We start from the raw sequence: 14,114 nt of genomic DNA on the forward strand, positions 1-14,114 counted from the left end.
GATCTGCACAGCTCTAGGCCAGACGTAGTTAACCATTACCAGTTTAAATTAAACACTTCACATGCATAATGAAAAACAGGTCTCTTGTGTTGCTGCTGAAACAGAATGGTTCTCTTTATTCAATATGGGCTTTGATAGTATTCCAAATTCATCTTTTTGCATTTAGATAGGTTAAATGGTGCCTGACGGATGATTTGCACATTATTCCAAACAGTCCACAGCAAAAGAGGAAATATTAAAATCTGGTTTTCTTTTTTAAGGAAAATGTCATCCCAAGTTTAATATCCATGTGAAGCCGACATATGCTCATTCTACATTTCCCCATCAGAACTGCTCTTTTATTTTATGTCAGGCAGATTTGTTGCTATTGGCTTCTCCACAGATGTTCATCTACTGCCACCTCCTAGAAAAAAGTCTCACCACTATCTACTCAATTGATTCCTTACAAATGTTACTTTGGGGTTCTGCAATCTTTTTGTTCTATAAATCTCTGAAGTTACTTTTTCATCATAGCAACCTACTGTGTGAGATGTCCCCAAGCATGCAAGAATCTTACCAGTTAGATTCATTAAAATCAGAGGAGAAGCAAAATAAAATGTTTCCATTAACTTCATGCATGCAAATTTTTATTTCTAACTAAACTAAACTAAAGTTAAACTGTATAAATGTCTTTTCATGGAATGAATAGTTTCTTTCTTTTCCTTTCAGTAGTCTAGGTTCTCCTCTTCAGTAACTTTGGGGTTGGACTCTAAGAAAAACATCAGTAAAAAAATGCACAGTTTTGGTTTTATGCTGCCTATCTTTAACACTGTAATTCTGTCATTGGGGTTTGCTAAGTTACTTCACCTCTGTCTTTAAAAAAAAGGTGATTTCTTGAGGTTGCTTTTGTCATGGATGTACATTTTTTTAAATTTCTTTTTATTTTGGATCTTTGTCTAACAGCATTTCCTACATTAATGTTGTTATTACTTAATGGAATTAACAACATAGCACAGAGGATTTCAATGCTAATCTTGTTTTCTTGGAGAAAGAATTTTGGAGCAATGTAACAGGACTTTCTCTTAAGCATTTAGTTAGTGATAATCCACTCTTTTTTTTTTTTCCCATTTTCTGCATTAAATCTTTGCAGGATAGAAAGAAGAGATTATAAGTATCTTTTTTAATAGAGCAAGTTAAAAATTGAAAATTGATTTATTCATTAAGGCTTTCCCCTATAATGGACTATGTATCTGCTGGAATGTATGATCACATTATTTAATAAATTGAAACACCTGGAGGACCCTTAAGAGCATACTGCTGAGAACTCTGCTACCTGCACTCCAGGGCTCCTTTTCTCATCCTTGACTGAAGGTCTGAAAACTTCTCTAAAAATTAGGAAAATACAAAAAGATACTTAAATAAGATTAATCAAATTAAAATGAAAAACAATAAAAAAGAAAAAGAAGAAAAAAATTAAACAAAATGGAAATGCAATTTTTAAAGCATTCCCTAAAGAGTTTGTTAAGCATTCAAAAGTCATATGTTGGTGACAAACTTCTATGTAACAGAAGTGAGAAACAGACTAAAAGAAACTATAATACATTAAATCAGATTTTTGGCTTCGTAGTTATGCCTGTAGAATAAGCATTATAGACTGGCTCTACAGAAAAGATTTTTTCCTGAGGTACCCAGTAGAACATGATCAACCTTTTCTTGGATAAAGATAGTATTATTTCCCCTGTTGAGGCCATTCAGAACCAGATGCACTTCTATCTGATATATGCCATCTATAAGATGATAAAAGGGTGAAAATCATACTAATTCCATGCACATATTTCACCAACTTGAGTGGGTGATAAAGGTTCGAAGAAAATTAATGACTGCGAAATGATTTTAGGAACTAGCAACGGCATCCCGGGACAGCTGCATTTACCTGGGTAATAAAAGGGTAAAGAAGAGAACTGGGAAGAAGTCAGATGTCTATGGCTTGATCACAACATGAAGCCTATATGCCCAAACTGAATTTCGAGGTCTCATATACATGTGTGACTTTGAGCATGCCAGTTAATCTTTTGTATACTCCAGCTTTGTACCATCAGCGATGATGGTATTTCTCCTATCTCCCTGGAGTTTCTGGGGGAACTTTGCAGTAAAAAGTTCTATCTAGAAGTGGCAAACCAAAACTAAAAAATTTCTTTGTACTTTAAACAAATAAGTAGTGCTCTTTTATCATTTCAGTACTTTTAAAAAATTAGGCATAAAAATACTACCTGGATAATCATTTTTTGAGTAAATCATTTATTATTATATTTATTTGTCTGTACTCCTATTAATCATCATGTTAATTGATAGTCAAAACTTGTTTCATTTAAGTTGATTATTCATTTAACATATCTGGTAATGTGGGTCACTAACTACCAAAAAAAATATAAAAAAGAACCTAATGTTTTTCTGCAAGTTATATCTAACCTCCTAGAAAACCATTTCCCTTTTCAGAACACATTTCATATAGAAATAAGATTTCTTTCAGCAGTAGTGTATCTACGATAAATGACACTTTCCACTCTGTATTTTGTTGGGTGCCTAGGAATAATGTAGACAACGAGCATCTGTACTATGCATGAGCTTTTACAGAGAAGCTCCCAAACAGAGTGAAGAGATGATTAACAGCCCAAATTTCAATCTTCTTTATGCAGCTCAGGTATCAAATGAGTAATTTGCTGTCCATAGCTTTGAGAAGCTCAAATATAAAATCTACAAGAGACAGGATAATGGTATCTTAGTGATTACACTGTTTTTCTAACTACTTCAAAGGCTTTTCCTTTCACTTCTGCCTTAACAAAAGATAAGTCTGAAAATGAGCCAGGTCCTTATTAAAAGCGTAGCATATGTCTAGGGAAAAAGGGTCTTGCTGTTCAGATTTATGTCTTTTGGCAGATTTATAAGGTGTTTATATGTAATAGATTTAATCCCATGGACGAGTGCTGAAGGCTTTGCTTAATTCCCTAAGTGTTTAGAAATTCTGATTAAAAGAAGTTCTTGGTAACAATAAGACTGAATTCTCTGTAATAACACTTTTCAGGATCAAAAAAGGTCATGCTTTTACCTTATTAAAATAAGCATGTTTCACAACCACAGCTGAAAGGGTCAACCAGTGAGGAAAGGATGGGTTACATGCTACATCTGTCCAAACTTGGACATGCTATTGCTCTAGCGAACATATAATTTATCGTTATTTTTTATTCAGACATATACTCAGTAGGCAGTGGGATAAGATCATGAATTCCAGACAAGTAGCTGTTACAACTAGCTTTGTTATAGACAAAGATTTGTTGCAGGTGTCTGCTGAAATGTTTTTAGACTATAGTAATTAACCCAGAATCAACTCTAAATGTTTCTTCCAGATAGTTTTTGCTAAGAAGAACAATACTTCAGGGACTTATATTCTAAGTATACATAATCTGGATTTCAAAAAGTATATGCATGTGGAAGTGAAATAATTCAGAAAGGGAGGACCTGTGAAATGAATTAGTCCTGCGATCTACTGCTTTTATTTGTTTGCCATAGGGGAACGGTTTCCTAAGTATCTTTGGTAAAGGTTGCAGAAACATTGGTCTAATCACATGGTTAAATATTTGCTTGTGGCAAAGGATACTCAGAATGATATAATAAAAAGTGTGTACATGACTTGCACTGAAGATTTGGTGCACCTCTAAATTGCAGGTATATGTTCCATATCTTAATACTTATTTTTCTGTAAAGATAAAAAAAAAAGCTTTTAGATATTACTGTTCTCACATAGTGACCCAAGTCGCTGCTTTTTGTTCATTTGGTAAAATTGAAGTTGTAATGTAGTACTGCAAATAATGAAATATAGAATCCTCCCCGGAATACCTAATTATTTTTAGAAGCTCATGTATGAATCTGAGGTTCAGATATGGATTTTCTCCTGCTGTCTTTGTTACAGTATTTCTTTCCTCTTATTGTTCTCTATATGTCTACAAATAATGGTGTAAACCTTGAGCATCTTCAATATGCAATTTTTCTATCTTAACAGTTCTAACACCACTTAGAAAAAATGATGTGGGATAAAAGCATTCAGATACATTCATTGTAAGACAGTTTCAGTATTTCAAATAAAATCCACAGAGAAATGCACAATAAAGATGGCCGCTAAAGCAACATAATTTCATCACAATGTTATTCCACTATATTTCTGTCAAAAGCTAGCATTCTTTATCATGCAACTAGAGAAAACAAATCAAGACCCTCTTCCTGTATATAATCAAATGTTTGTAGAGAATTGCAACATTTAAAACATTTAATTTTTTCAGTTTTATCAGTGAAGAACAAATGGTTGTATAAGGATTGGAAGACAGAAAGGGTTTTGGATAACAATCATTTTTAAGACTGGGACAACACTAGCTTCATAAGCCTTTCCATTACAGTTTTTACTGAAGAAATCAAATCAGTAAGTTGTATATAAAATACTATAAACTATTCTGCATTTCTGCCTCTGTCTGCCAACCCTAAACTTCTTCTCTAAGATTTAGTCCACGTGGTTGGTAGAACAACACTCCTCTCTCCTCTGACACCATTCCTTGACATTTATAATTTATCTATGCACTCAAGTCAGTAATGTTTTCAGATTACTATTCCATGTGCCACCATGAAAGGAATTCACAGAAAGCCTAAAATCTTGCTATCAAAAACCATGTACTGTATCTCAGCTTCATCTAGTGCTCTATGTATTATTTCCCTGGTGTGATGCTTTAGATATCTTCTACCAGTTTCTCAGCAAAGCTGAGAAGTTAGTTTAGAAGCAATTGACAACGTGCTCTGTTAAGAGGAGTAGATATGTAGATATCCTGTGCAGATAGCTTTCTGCTATTCCAAGTGATGGTCTCAGGGCATTACTATTATTGTTGTTGTTTTACCTGTTTATGGTTCTCTAAATGTTGTCTCTAGACTGTTAATGCAATTGTGTAGAGAAGCAGGAAGAAAATACTAATTCTGATCTCAGAGAAGTAAATGGGAATTTGGAGGTTTTACAAAAGTGCAGATTATCATGTTTAGCTAAAAAGGTACTTTTATGGAGGAAAGACCATTGTTAGTTGCTTAGTTGACAAGCTATGGGCCTGAGAAAGCAAAGGTACAGACAAGATAAATAAAACTGTGTAGTTAATTATAAGTGTACTCAGCAATCATAAATTACAGGTGCTACTACTAAAATTACAGCATCTTCTGAAGAATCTTAAATCTTCTGAAAAGTCTGATGTTTTAGAGGTACCACATTTCTTTTTATTTCCTACATCATCTGATGAACTTTACGATCTTTGTGATCTTTTCTAAATTGATTCAATTTTAAATAGAGATTTTTGTATCTGCAGGTTACCTTTATTAAGCTTAAGAAATGACAAGGCTCATAATAAACCCAGACTTCAAAACTAGGTTTATAAATCCAGAGACATTCACCATAAACGCAGTCATATTGGGAATTTTGCTTTGGTCCATGAACTGAATACTCATCAACACTTATCTTATAAACTGTACTGAGTAACAGACGAGCAAAAGTTCAGGGATTAAACTGAGTTAACTTCAGCTTTGTTTTTGATAGTACCAGTAACATTTATTATAACCAATGTTGATTGGTTATAAAAATACTCAACAAAAATCATCAGGATTTGTATGTCACCAGTGCCTAATATTGTAAAACTTAGTAATAATTGTGCAGGCATACTGAAATTCAATCTTAGTCTTTAAATATCTGTAAATATTTTGTCATAAACACTTTATGTTTCAGCTGAAGCAATGTGCTATTTCTTTTCTTAAGCAGTGCAAGTCACAAAATTTACTGTGCATGTTCAGTGTAGAGTGAAAATAATTGGATTTGCAATGACAAATACATGCTAGAGTTTGCAAGTGAATTCCCCGAGATGTAAAGTCTTTTATATATGGTGAACTAGGTCCCAACCTCTGGGTCAAATGTTGCTGTGAATTATAATAATTGCAATTTATGGTAAAGACTAGAGTAAGGTTTGCAACTTGTCAGCACATATCATGAAGTAGAAATAAATTACAGCTTTTCAAAAATGACAGATTTCTGTTAGGTGCTTTCTTTCACTTTGACTGCATCAGACCTTTATACACCCAGCAATTAACTTTATTCACATTAATATTCAGCAGTGTTGACAAGACTGACACAGTAAAACTCAGTTTGTATAAAAGTAAAGACAGTTTGATGTAGAGTTATTATATTGTCTCATAATTCACTGTTGAGAGGTAGATCTTGATAAATGAAGAACAAAGCTATTGACTCTGGTGTTGACTTACTGTGCCAAAAAGGATTCTGATTTTCTGTTTCTCAAGATACACAGATTTTTGTTTGGAAATAAACAGTAATTGTATCTAAAGCCTTAGTAAAAATAATACTAATACACTGGTATCATCCTGTTTATTATTTCTGTATATTCACTGGTTTTCCAGATCTTTTTTAATATTTAGAATAATTGTGATTATATATAATGTTAAATGAGGCCAACCATCTATATTAAAGCATGGTTTTAACTTCTCTGGGAAAGCATTATGTGTATACTATTTCTACCCCTGCTAGGTTATGGCCTCACAAAAGGAAAAAGCAACTTTTCAACTAAAGTGGAAAGGAAATAGCTCCTGAAAACAAAAAAGTCCTGACAGTTGGTGTACCCATCCTGTATAATATTACCCAACAAGGAGTTAATAATGAGAGGGAGAGCAGGTTTCCAAATGTTTAAAAGAAGCTTTACAGATGTTAAAAGATTTAACAACTGCTCTTTTTTAGGTTTATAACATTTACTCAAACTGCATTTACAGATTTGCTGATGCACTGTTGAAGCCATTACACAGACAAAAACTTTAAAGTATGGCTACAGGGTTTCTTTTGGTATCATTTTACTTTCATAACATCTCTTATGGAAGAATCAGGAAGCCCTTTTGATTTTCTCTTCTTGGTCAAACAATCTCAAAATTATTTACCCACAATGAAAGTTTGACCCAGAATCTCTTATAATCTCTGTGCATGTTCTCTATGCACACAGAATAACAGAAATGAGAGAGAGCTGCTTAGATGCAAAGCTGACCTCTCAGGTCTTCATTCTGCAAAATGAAAGCCCTAAGCACTGAGGACAAAGCAGGACAACTTTATTACCTTCACAAATCTTGTCTTTGGCCTTTAAGGTCCCATTTTCTGTCTGCGTTTTAAAAATGTCCTTAAATGTCACTTTAAGGGTAAAGTTCCACTTTGGGGCCAACATTTGTGTGTCTTTTGGAGATATCCAGGAACAGAAAGACAGATATAAGACTAAGCAAACCACAGAATCACAGAATTGGTTCAATTCTGGTCCATTCTCCCTGCTCAAGCAGGGTCATCCTACAGCACGTTGCACAGAATTGCATCCAGATGGTTGTTGAATATCTCCAGTGGGGGAGATTCCACAACCTTTCTGGGCCCCTGTTTCAAATGCACAACTAGCGAAATAAATAAATAAATAAATGAGATAGATTGACTGGACTAAACTGCTCTCAAATTCTTCGTATTGTATTGGTTATTGGAGTAATTCTTTTAAACTTTACACAGCCTATGCTGTACATCTTTTTTATAATTATCAGCCTAATGTTGCCAAAAAAATAGCTATGAAGGAAGAGTACTTTCATTTGGATTTTACTATATTAGCAACGTTATAATGATTATGTGAGTATAAACCCCACATTTTTTAATTGTTATCCAGCTGTTATACCAAATTGTTGCCCATATTACAATATGAAAAGCATCGTTGGTATTCTATAATAGTGTAAACATTAGAGTATACAGTGTGGTTCTTCAAGAGTATCATCGGGAGTCATTCAGTCTTTCCTAATTTCATTAACATTAAACCTTCATTTACATATTTATATCTTGATTCTAAAACAGACTATTACACTTTTTCTCAGGTTTCCAGCACTAATGTAGTATCTTCTTGTCTTTCAGGATTTGAATGACTTGCCATAGCTTTCTAAATGTATTAATTCCCTTAACTATAGCACAAGCCTTAGAGCATATTTGTGTGAGCATTGTCTGCCTTTGTGCTTTCTTTTCCACATTGAACTAACTGTGAAGCAACAGCAAGACAGATCTCTTTGTGACTTTGTGCTGCTGGTTACGCAACTTGGTTCACCTCGAGAATGGTAAAGTTCTTATTTTTGTGATTCCCACTGTCAGTGGCTGGGTATGGCTGTTGTAAAAAACCATCACTAAGATCTTTTTATCCATTCCTCATGCTCTTCCTTTATCATCAGGGTGTTGTTGGCTAGAACGTTGGGGTTTTTTAATAAGAAACTGACTAGGCTGTAACTTAGTTAAATTTCATAAACCACAAACTGGCTGCAAGCCTGGAAACACTGAAACTTTTGCCTAATTGCAATCAATTGCTTCTCTGTTTATACTGGATTACAATGTTATTGGCTCAATTAAGTTTGTGGAAACAAACTGTTGATGCTTTGGCTGAGCAGCTGTAACAATGCAAAAATGCAAAAAAAAAAAAAAAGATGTGAAGATAACAGGCACAGCCTGTCTAGCATTGCTAAAGCCATTGACCTTATCACGGAGAAATGGCTTCAAGCCAAGACAACTCATTTGGACAAGATGGAAGAGAAGAATTGTGGAATGTTACTGAAAGTTGCAGATGCAAAATATATGTTTACACTGTTGCATTGGTCCACTTCCTGTTTATTGCCAACATCCTAATCTATTGTTGCTCATGCTGCGTAGATGTTAATGTGCGTGCAAGCTCCATTCTGGGACGAACTAAATATTTCTCTTGATGGGAAACCCTGCCCATGTGATCTCTGTGTTCATTGACTATGCTGAATTCTTAACCCCACAATGTGCACTAGGAATGTAAGACATGCTAGCTACATTTTAAGGACCTCTTTGTATGGGTTTGGAGAGATCGTATTATCTTTCTAGGAGCATCAAACCCATATGCCCATTCCCTGTGTAATGTTATAAGAATAAGATTTCATCGACCCCACCAAGGAAGAACTTTTAACAGCTCAGTGAAGAAGGCAGGTTGGCTTCTTCTTTCCCTCTATATCTCATCAGTACTCACTTGAACTCTCTTTTCCTGCAGTCCAATAGAGTTCTACAGAAATAGGTGCACTGATCTTAAGGTTCTGCCTTCTGACTTAAGTCCATGCAGTCCATGCACACTTGCCAGTAGCTGCTTGGACCTTTTTTGATAATTCTTCTCAAGGGCTACAAAGCAATAGATATATCTGGGCTTAGGCAGCCACTTAGACATTTGCAAAGTTTACTCAGGGTTGAGTATGGGGCATCTGTTGCGTGTCACACACATTGCTTTCTGAACAGCAGTGCAGTGCATCGTGTGTTAACAGACATATCATGTGTCATCAAACACTTCCAAGAATTGGTGTACTTGTTTTTTTAGCTCCACTTACTGATAGTGGAGAAACTTGAGCTCTGATTTTTTTAAGAATAACTATTATAGTAAAATGCAGGCTTTGGAATTAGTAGGCTGCCTACTATAAGACCTGATAACAGAACAAGAGAAGTGCAAGAGAAATGTTTCTCACGCAGGCTAGGAATATCAGGGGTGATAGAGACAGATGTGGAGAGATACCTGCAGAGAGCACAGAAAAAAATTACCTATGTGGAGGTGGCCTGGAAGGCAGTGTGATTACACTTCTACACGTGGCATGAAAGCTTTCTTGAGACAAGCTGGGCCAAATCATATGGATGGCTTTGAGTGCAACACTGCCAAAGCCATCCTTGAGGACCTGCCTTCCTTCTGTCAGGCTGCTAGACTCACGCCTGACCTCTCTCCCTAGAAGTTTTAGATTAAGTATTATAATGGAGTGAAGGTCTTCCTCTGATGGAAAATTACAGTGTTTCAGAAAAATAGGAGTGTTATATATCTGACAGGAATGTGGTAAACGAAGGATTTGGGACTATTACTGACTGAGGAAAAAAAAAACAAACCAAAAAACCAATAACAAACCCAGAAAACAATCTACATCTCTGGCTTGAGCTTTCAGCTGAGAAAAATCAGACACCCGTACAACAGGACATACGTGCCTATTTGCTTTGCTTCAATATTGATGCAATGGTATATTCAGATTTCATAGGTTTTAACCTTAACCTTAAAAAGAAACCCAAGCTGTTGAGGTTCTTTCAAAGCAAAACATAAAGTAATGCAAACTGTGTTTGCAGACAGACTGAAACCATGACTGCAATGTATGAGCATTTCCCATCTGTCATTAACCTCATTGTGATATTTAGCTCTAAAGCCTGATGATGTTCTGTTAGCAACCATATTCACTGTCTTAGGAGTGATTATTTTAGTGTACATACCACAGAAGGAAAGGAGGCAAAACTGTTGGGAGATATTAAGACTTTTTCATTGAATAAAATATAGAAGGAAAGAATGAAGTAGGACAGAAGCAAACATGAAAGAATTGAGAAAATATAATAGCAAGAAAAAAAAAGATAAAATTGCAACTCTTTAAATGAGAGCTTTTCTTACAGGGATCCTGCATGTCACATAAAGACACTGAACAAAGCTAAACAACAAAAACTCCGTCTGATATATTCCTTAATCACTAGGCATGTCACTGATATCATAAAGTGTTTCACTAGGAATTGAGAGCAAACTTGAATTCATCCAAAGCTGACAGGAAACTCAACTATTCCCTTAGAAAATATATGATATTCTTGTCCTAGCCTATCTGAAACAATAACACTGCAATAACAATAACAATGCCTTACACTTCCTCTGTACAAAATAATGTAGTGGTCTGTGAACTCTGATTTTGATGACTTAGATGCTAACACTACTAATTGCTCCTGTGCTGAAAGAGGCAGTAGGTGTATTTATCAAATGTTTTTATCCAGACAAACCTGACACACCTTGGAATTGCACTCACCTGAGCAAAAGTATTAGAGAAACAGCACTGAAAAAAAGCTTAAAAACTGAGAGGAAAGTGCCTCACTTTAGCTCTCTACAGCTTCCTGAGGAGCAGAACTGGAGAGGGAGGCACTGATCTCTTCTGCCTGGGATCCAGAGACTAGGCATAGAATCATAGAATCATAGAATCATAGAATCAGATGGCTTGGAAGGGACCTCTGAGATCATCAAGTCCAGCCCTTGATCCACTACCACCGTGGTTACTAGGCCATGGCACTAAGTGCCACATCCAGTCCCATCTTAAAAACCTCCGGGGACAGAGAACCCGCCACTTTCCTGGGCAACCCATTCCAATGCCTGATTACTCTCTCTGTAAAGAATTTCTTCCTAATATCCAACCTAAACCTCCCCTGGCAGAGCTTAAGACCATGCCTTCTCGTCCTACTGATAGCTGCCTGGGAGAAAAGACCAACCCCCACCTGGCTACAACCTCCTTTCAGGTAGTTGTAGAGAATGATGAGGTCTCCCCTGAGCCTCCTCTTCTCCAGGCTAAACAACCCCAGCTCCCTCAGCCTCTCCTCACAGGACTTGTGCTCAAGTCTCTTCACCAGCCTTGTTGCTTTTCTCTGCACCTGCTCCAGCACCTCAATATCCTTCCTGAACTGAGGGGCCCAGAACTGGACACAGTACTCCAGGTGTGGCCTCACCAGCCCTGAGTACAGGGGAAGCATCACTTCCCTGGTCTTGCTGGCCACACTATTCCTGGCCTTCTGGGCCACCTGGGCACACTGCTGGCTCATGTTCAGCTTCCTGTCAATCCAAACTCCCAGGTCGCTTTCTACCTGGCTGCTCTCCAGCTCCAGCCACTCTGTCTCCAGCCTGTAGCACTGCAGGGGGTTGTTGTGGTCAAAGTGCAGGACCCGGCACTTGGCCTTGTTGAACCTCATCTTATTGGAATCAGCCCAACTCTCCAGCCTGTCCAGGTCCCTCTGCAGAGCCCTCCTGCCTTCCAGCTGATCGACATTCCCCCCCAACTTAGTGTCATCTGCAATTTGCTGATGGTGGACTCAATCCCCTCATCTAAATCATTGCTAAAGATATTAAACAGAACTGGACCCAACACGGATCCCTGGGGGACACCACTAGTGACCGGCATGTGGGAATGGTTCAGAGCTGAGCAAAGGGAAGTTCAGACTGGATATCAGAAACCATTACTTTACCAAGGGGCTGATCAAACACTGGAACAGGCTTCCAGGTGGTTGATGCCCCAAGCCTGTCATTGTTTAAGAGACATTTGGACAATGCCTTTAATGGCATGCTTTAACTTTTGGTGAGTCCTAATTTGGTCAGGCATTTGGGCTAGACGATGTTGTAGGTCACAGTTGAAATAATCTATTCTATTCCATTGTTGGGGTTTCTGTGATTTTCCTTTTTTCTGAGACATTCCTGATTTTCTCTGTAAATGACTGTTAGAATTCCTAAATCCAAATTTGGGCATAGCACTGAAATGAATACAACTATATCAGTTTACTCAGATAAGAACATAAATATGGATATTCATCCATATTTGGACAGTGGTTTGACAACACACTGATTAAGTGATCAATTTTCATTGCACTTTTTTTATTGGACAAATTTTTACAAAAGGTGGAGAAGGTTTTTAATTTTACCGAGCAGCATTACAGTTTCTCTTTGCAAAACATGTCATGCAAAACCACAAAATTGGAGAAGGGAAATGGTAATAAAGGTGTGACCAAGAAATCTGAGTCTTTACTTCAAATATCAGTTTGAACACTTTTTGTTTCCAAATTCTAATGGATAATTTGCCATCTCAGAGATGACAGATTCCAAAGCACTACAGCAACAAGAGAACACAATCAGAAAAATTACATATATAAAAAATTACAATGTAAAATTACATACTTTTTCAATAAACTGATTTAGTTTGCTGTAATTTAAAGCTTCTTTTTTTAATAGCTTGTATTAAGATGTACTTTATGTGTTGGTTCTAGTGCCTGTGCATTTCAGCAGCTAAGTTTCTAATGCGACACTGTCACACTAACGATTAATGGGAGAAAGGAAAAAATTGGATTGGACACCGTCATGAAACCTTTCCTCACTTGCCTACCCTTCTTCTGTCTTTCCCCTTCAGCCAATTAACATGCCCTGGCACCTGTTAAACAAATATAAATAGATGAAAACCTATATCTCTTTCTACATCCGCAGCTTGAAAAAGACATTCAAATAATGAAACTGCAAATATATGCTAAACAGTCTGTGAACAGTTACTTAGCATTTATTTAAGCAATTGTTACTTGGGACAAAAGAGACAACCTATCTGCTCATTGTTTACCTTTACAATTTCAACTATGCCACTTGTGAAAGGACCCTAAACAGACTGTTCTTGATATTCTGTCACATATTTACATAAAACCCTTCAACCCACTGAGGATGCTCATTTTTGTAAAAATTTGCTAGGTGGAACCTGTAAGAAACTTGAAACCAAAATGTGACACAAATCCTCCCCTGGGCAGCTGGCTTACCTTCCTCATGTCCATGCTGCGCCAGATGGGTGGACGACCACTTGCTGTTGCAGCACAAGGGCAGGGCTGACAAGTAGAAGCTGGGAATTCCTGTTCTGCAAGGTTTAAAGAGATGTTCACTGGTAGGATTAGGCGTTCAGCACATACACTGTCCTTCCTTTCCTTGTCATGATTCATAATGTGGTTCTCTTTGCAGTTTAAATTTCTTGGTTTGTTGTCAGGAGGCTGGTATAAAATAAGCCAGATTATCTGTTGCTGCTAAATCAATCTGAAATATAAAAATGAAAGGTACTGCATTATTAAAAATTGCTAACCACCACGATGTGTTTGCTGGAAGATATGGGGCTGTCAGTCATAAAAAAGTGAGGAGGAAGTTACAATGTTAATTTTCAGCACCCAACATCCCTTACATCATCATATATTTACTAATTCAGAACATGTTAAAATCAGGAATTTTCTTGGTCTTGGCAAATTTTGGATTACCCAGTTCAGTAACTGTGTTTTATCACAAGAGGATTTTTTAACTGTAAATAATTTAGACCTTTTTTTCAGTTTTCCTTGAATAACAGTATTAGATGAAAAAGAATTTTTTCCCCTGTGAACATAACTGCCTTTTTTCTCAGAATTGTTCTAATTAATAACTCCAGTATAT

At 36.6% G+C, this 14,114-nt stretch overlaps 1 long non-coding RNA gene across 1 annotated transcript; it reads right to left on the bottom strand.

Moving 5' to 3' along the window:
- Positions 1–667: 667 nt before the first annotated feature.
- LOC113981797 lies at positions 668–3,700 on the bottom strand. Its single transcript, XR_003538534.1, has 4 exons — positions 3,635–3,700; positions 1,824–1,912; positions 1,272–1,364; positions 668–748 (listed from the first exon to the last, which is right to left on the bottom strand). It is a non-coding gene; the product is annotated as an uncharacterized LOC113981797 (long non-coding RNA).
- Between the last annotated feature and the right edge of the window lie 10,414 nt (positions 3,701–14,114).

Source organism: Neopelma chrysocephalum, unplaced genomic scaffold, assembly GCF_003984885.1.
Source record: "Neopelma chrysocephalum unplaced genomic scaffold, ASM398488v2 Primary Assembly neopelma1_24, whole genome shotgun sequence".
NCBI lineage: Eukaryota > Metazoa > Chordata > Aves > Passeriformes > Pipridae > Neopelma > Neopelma chrysocephalum.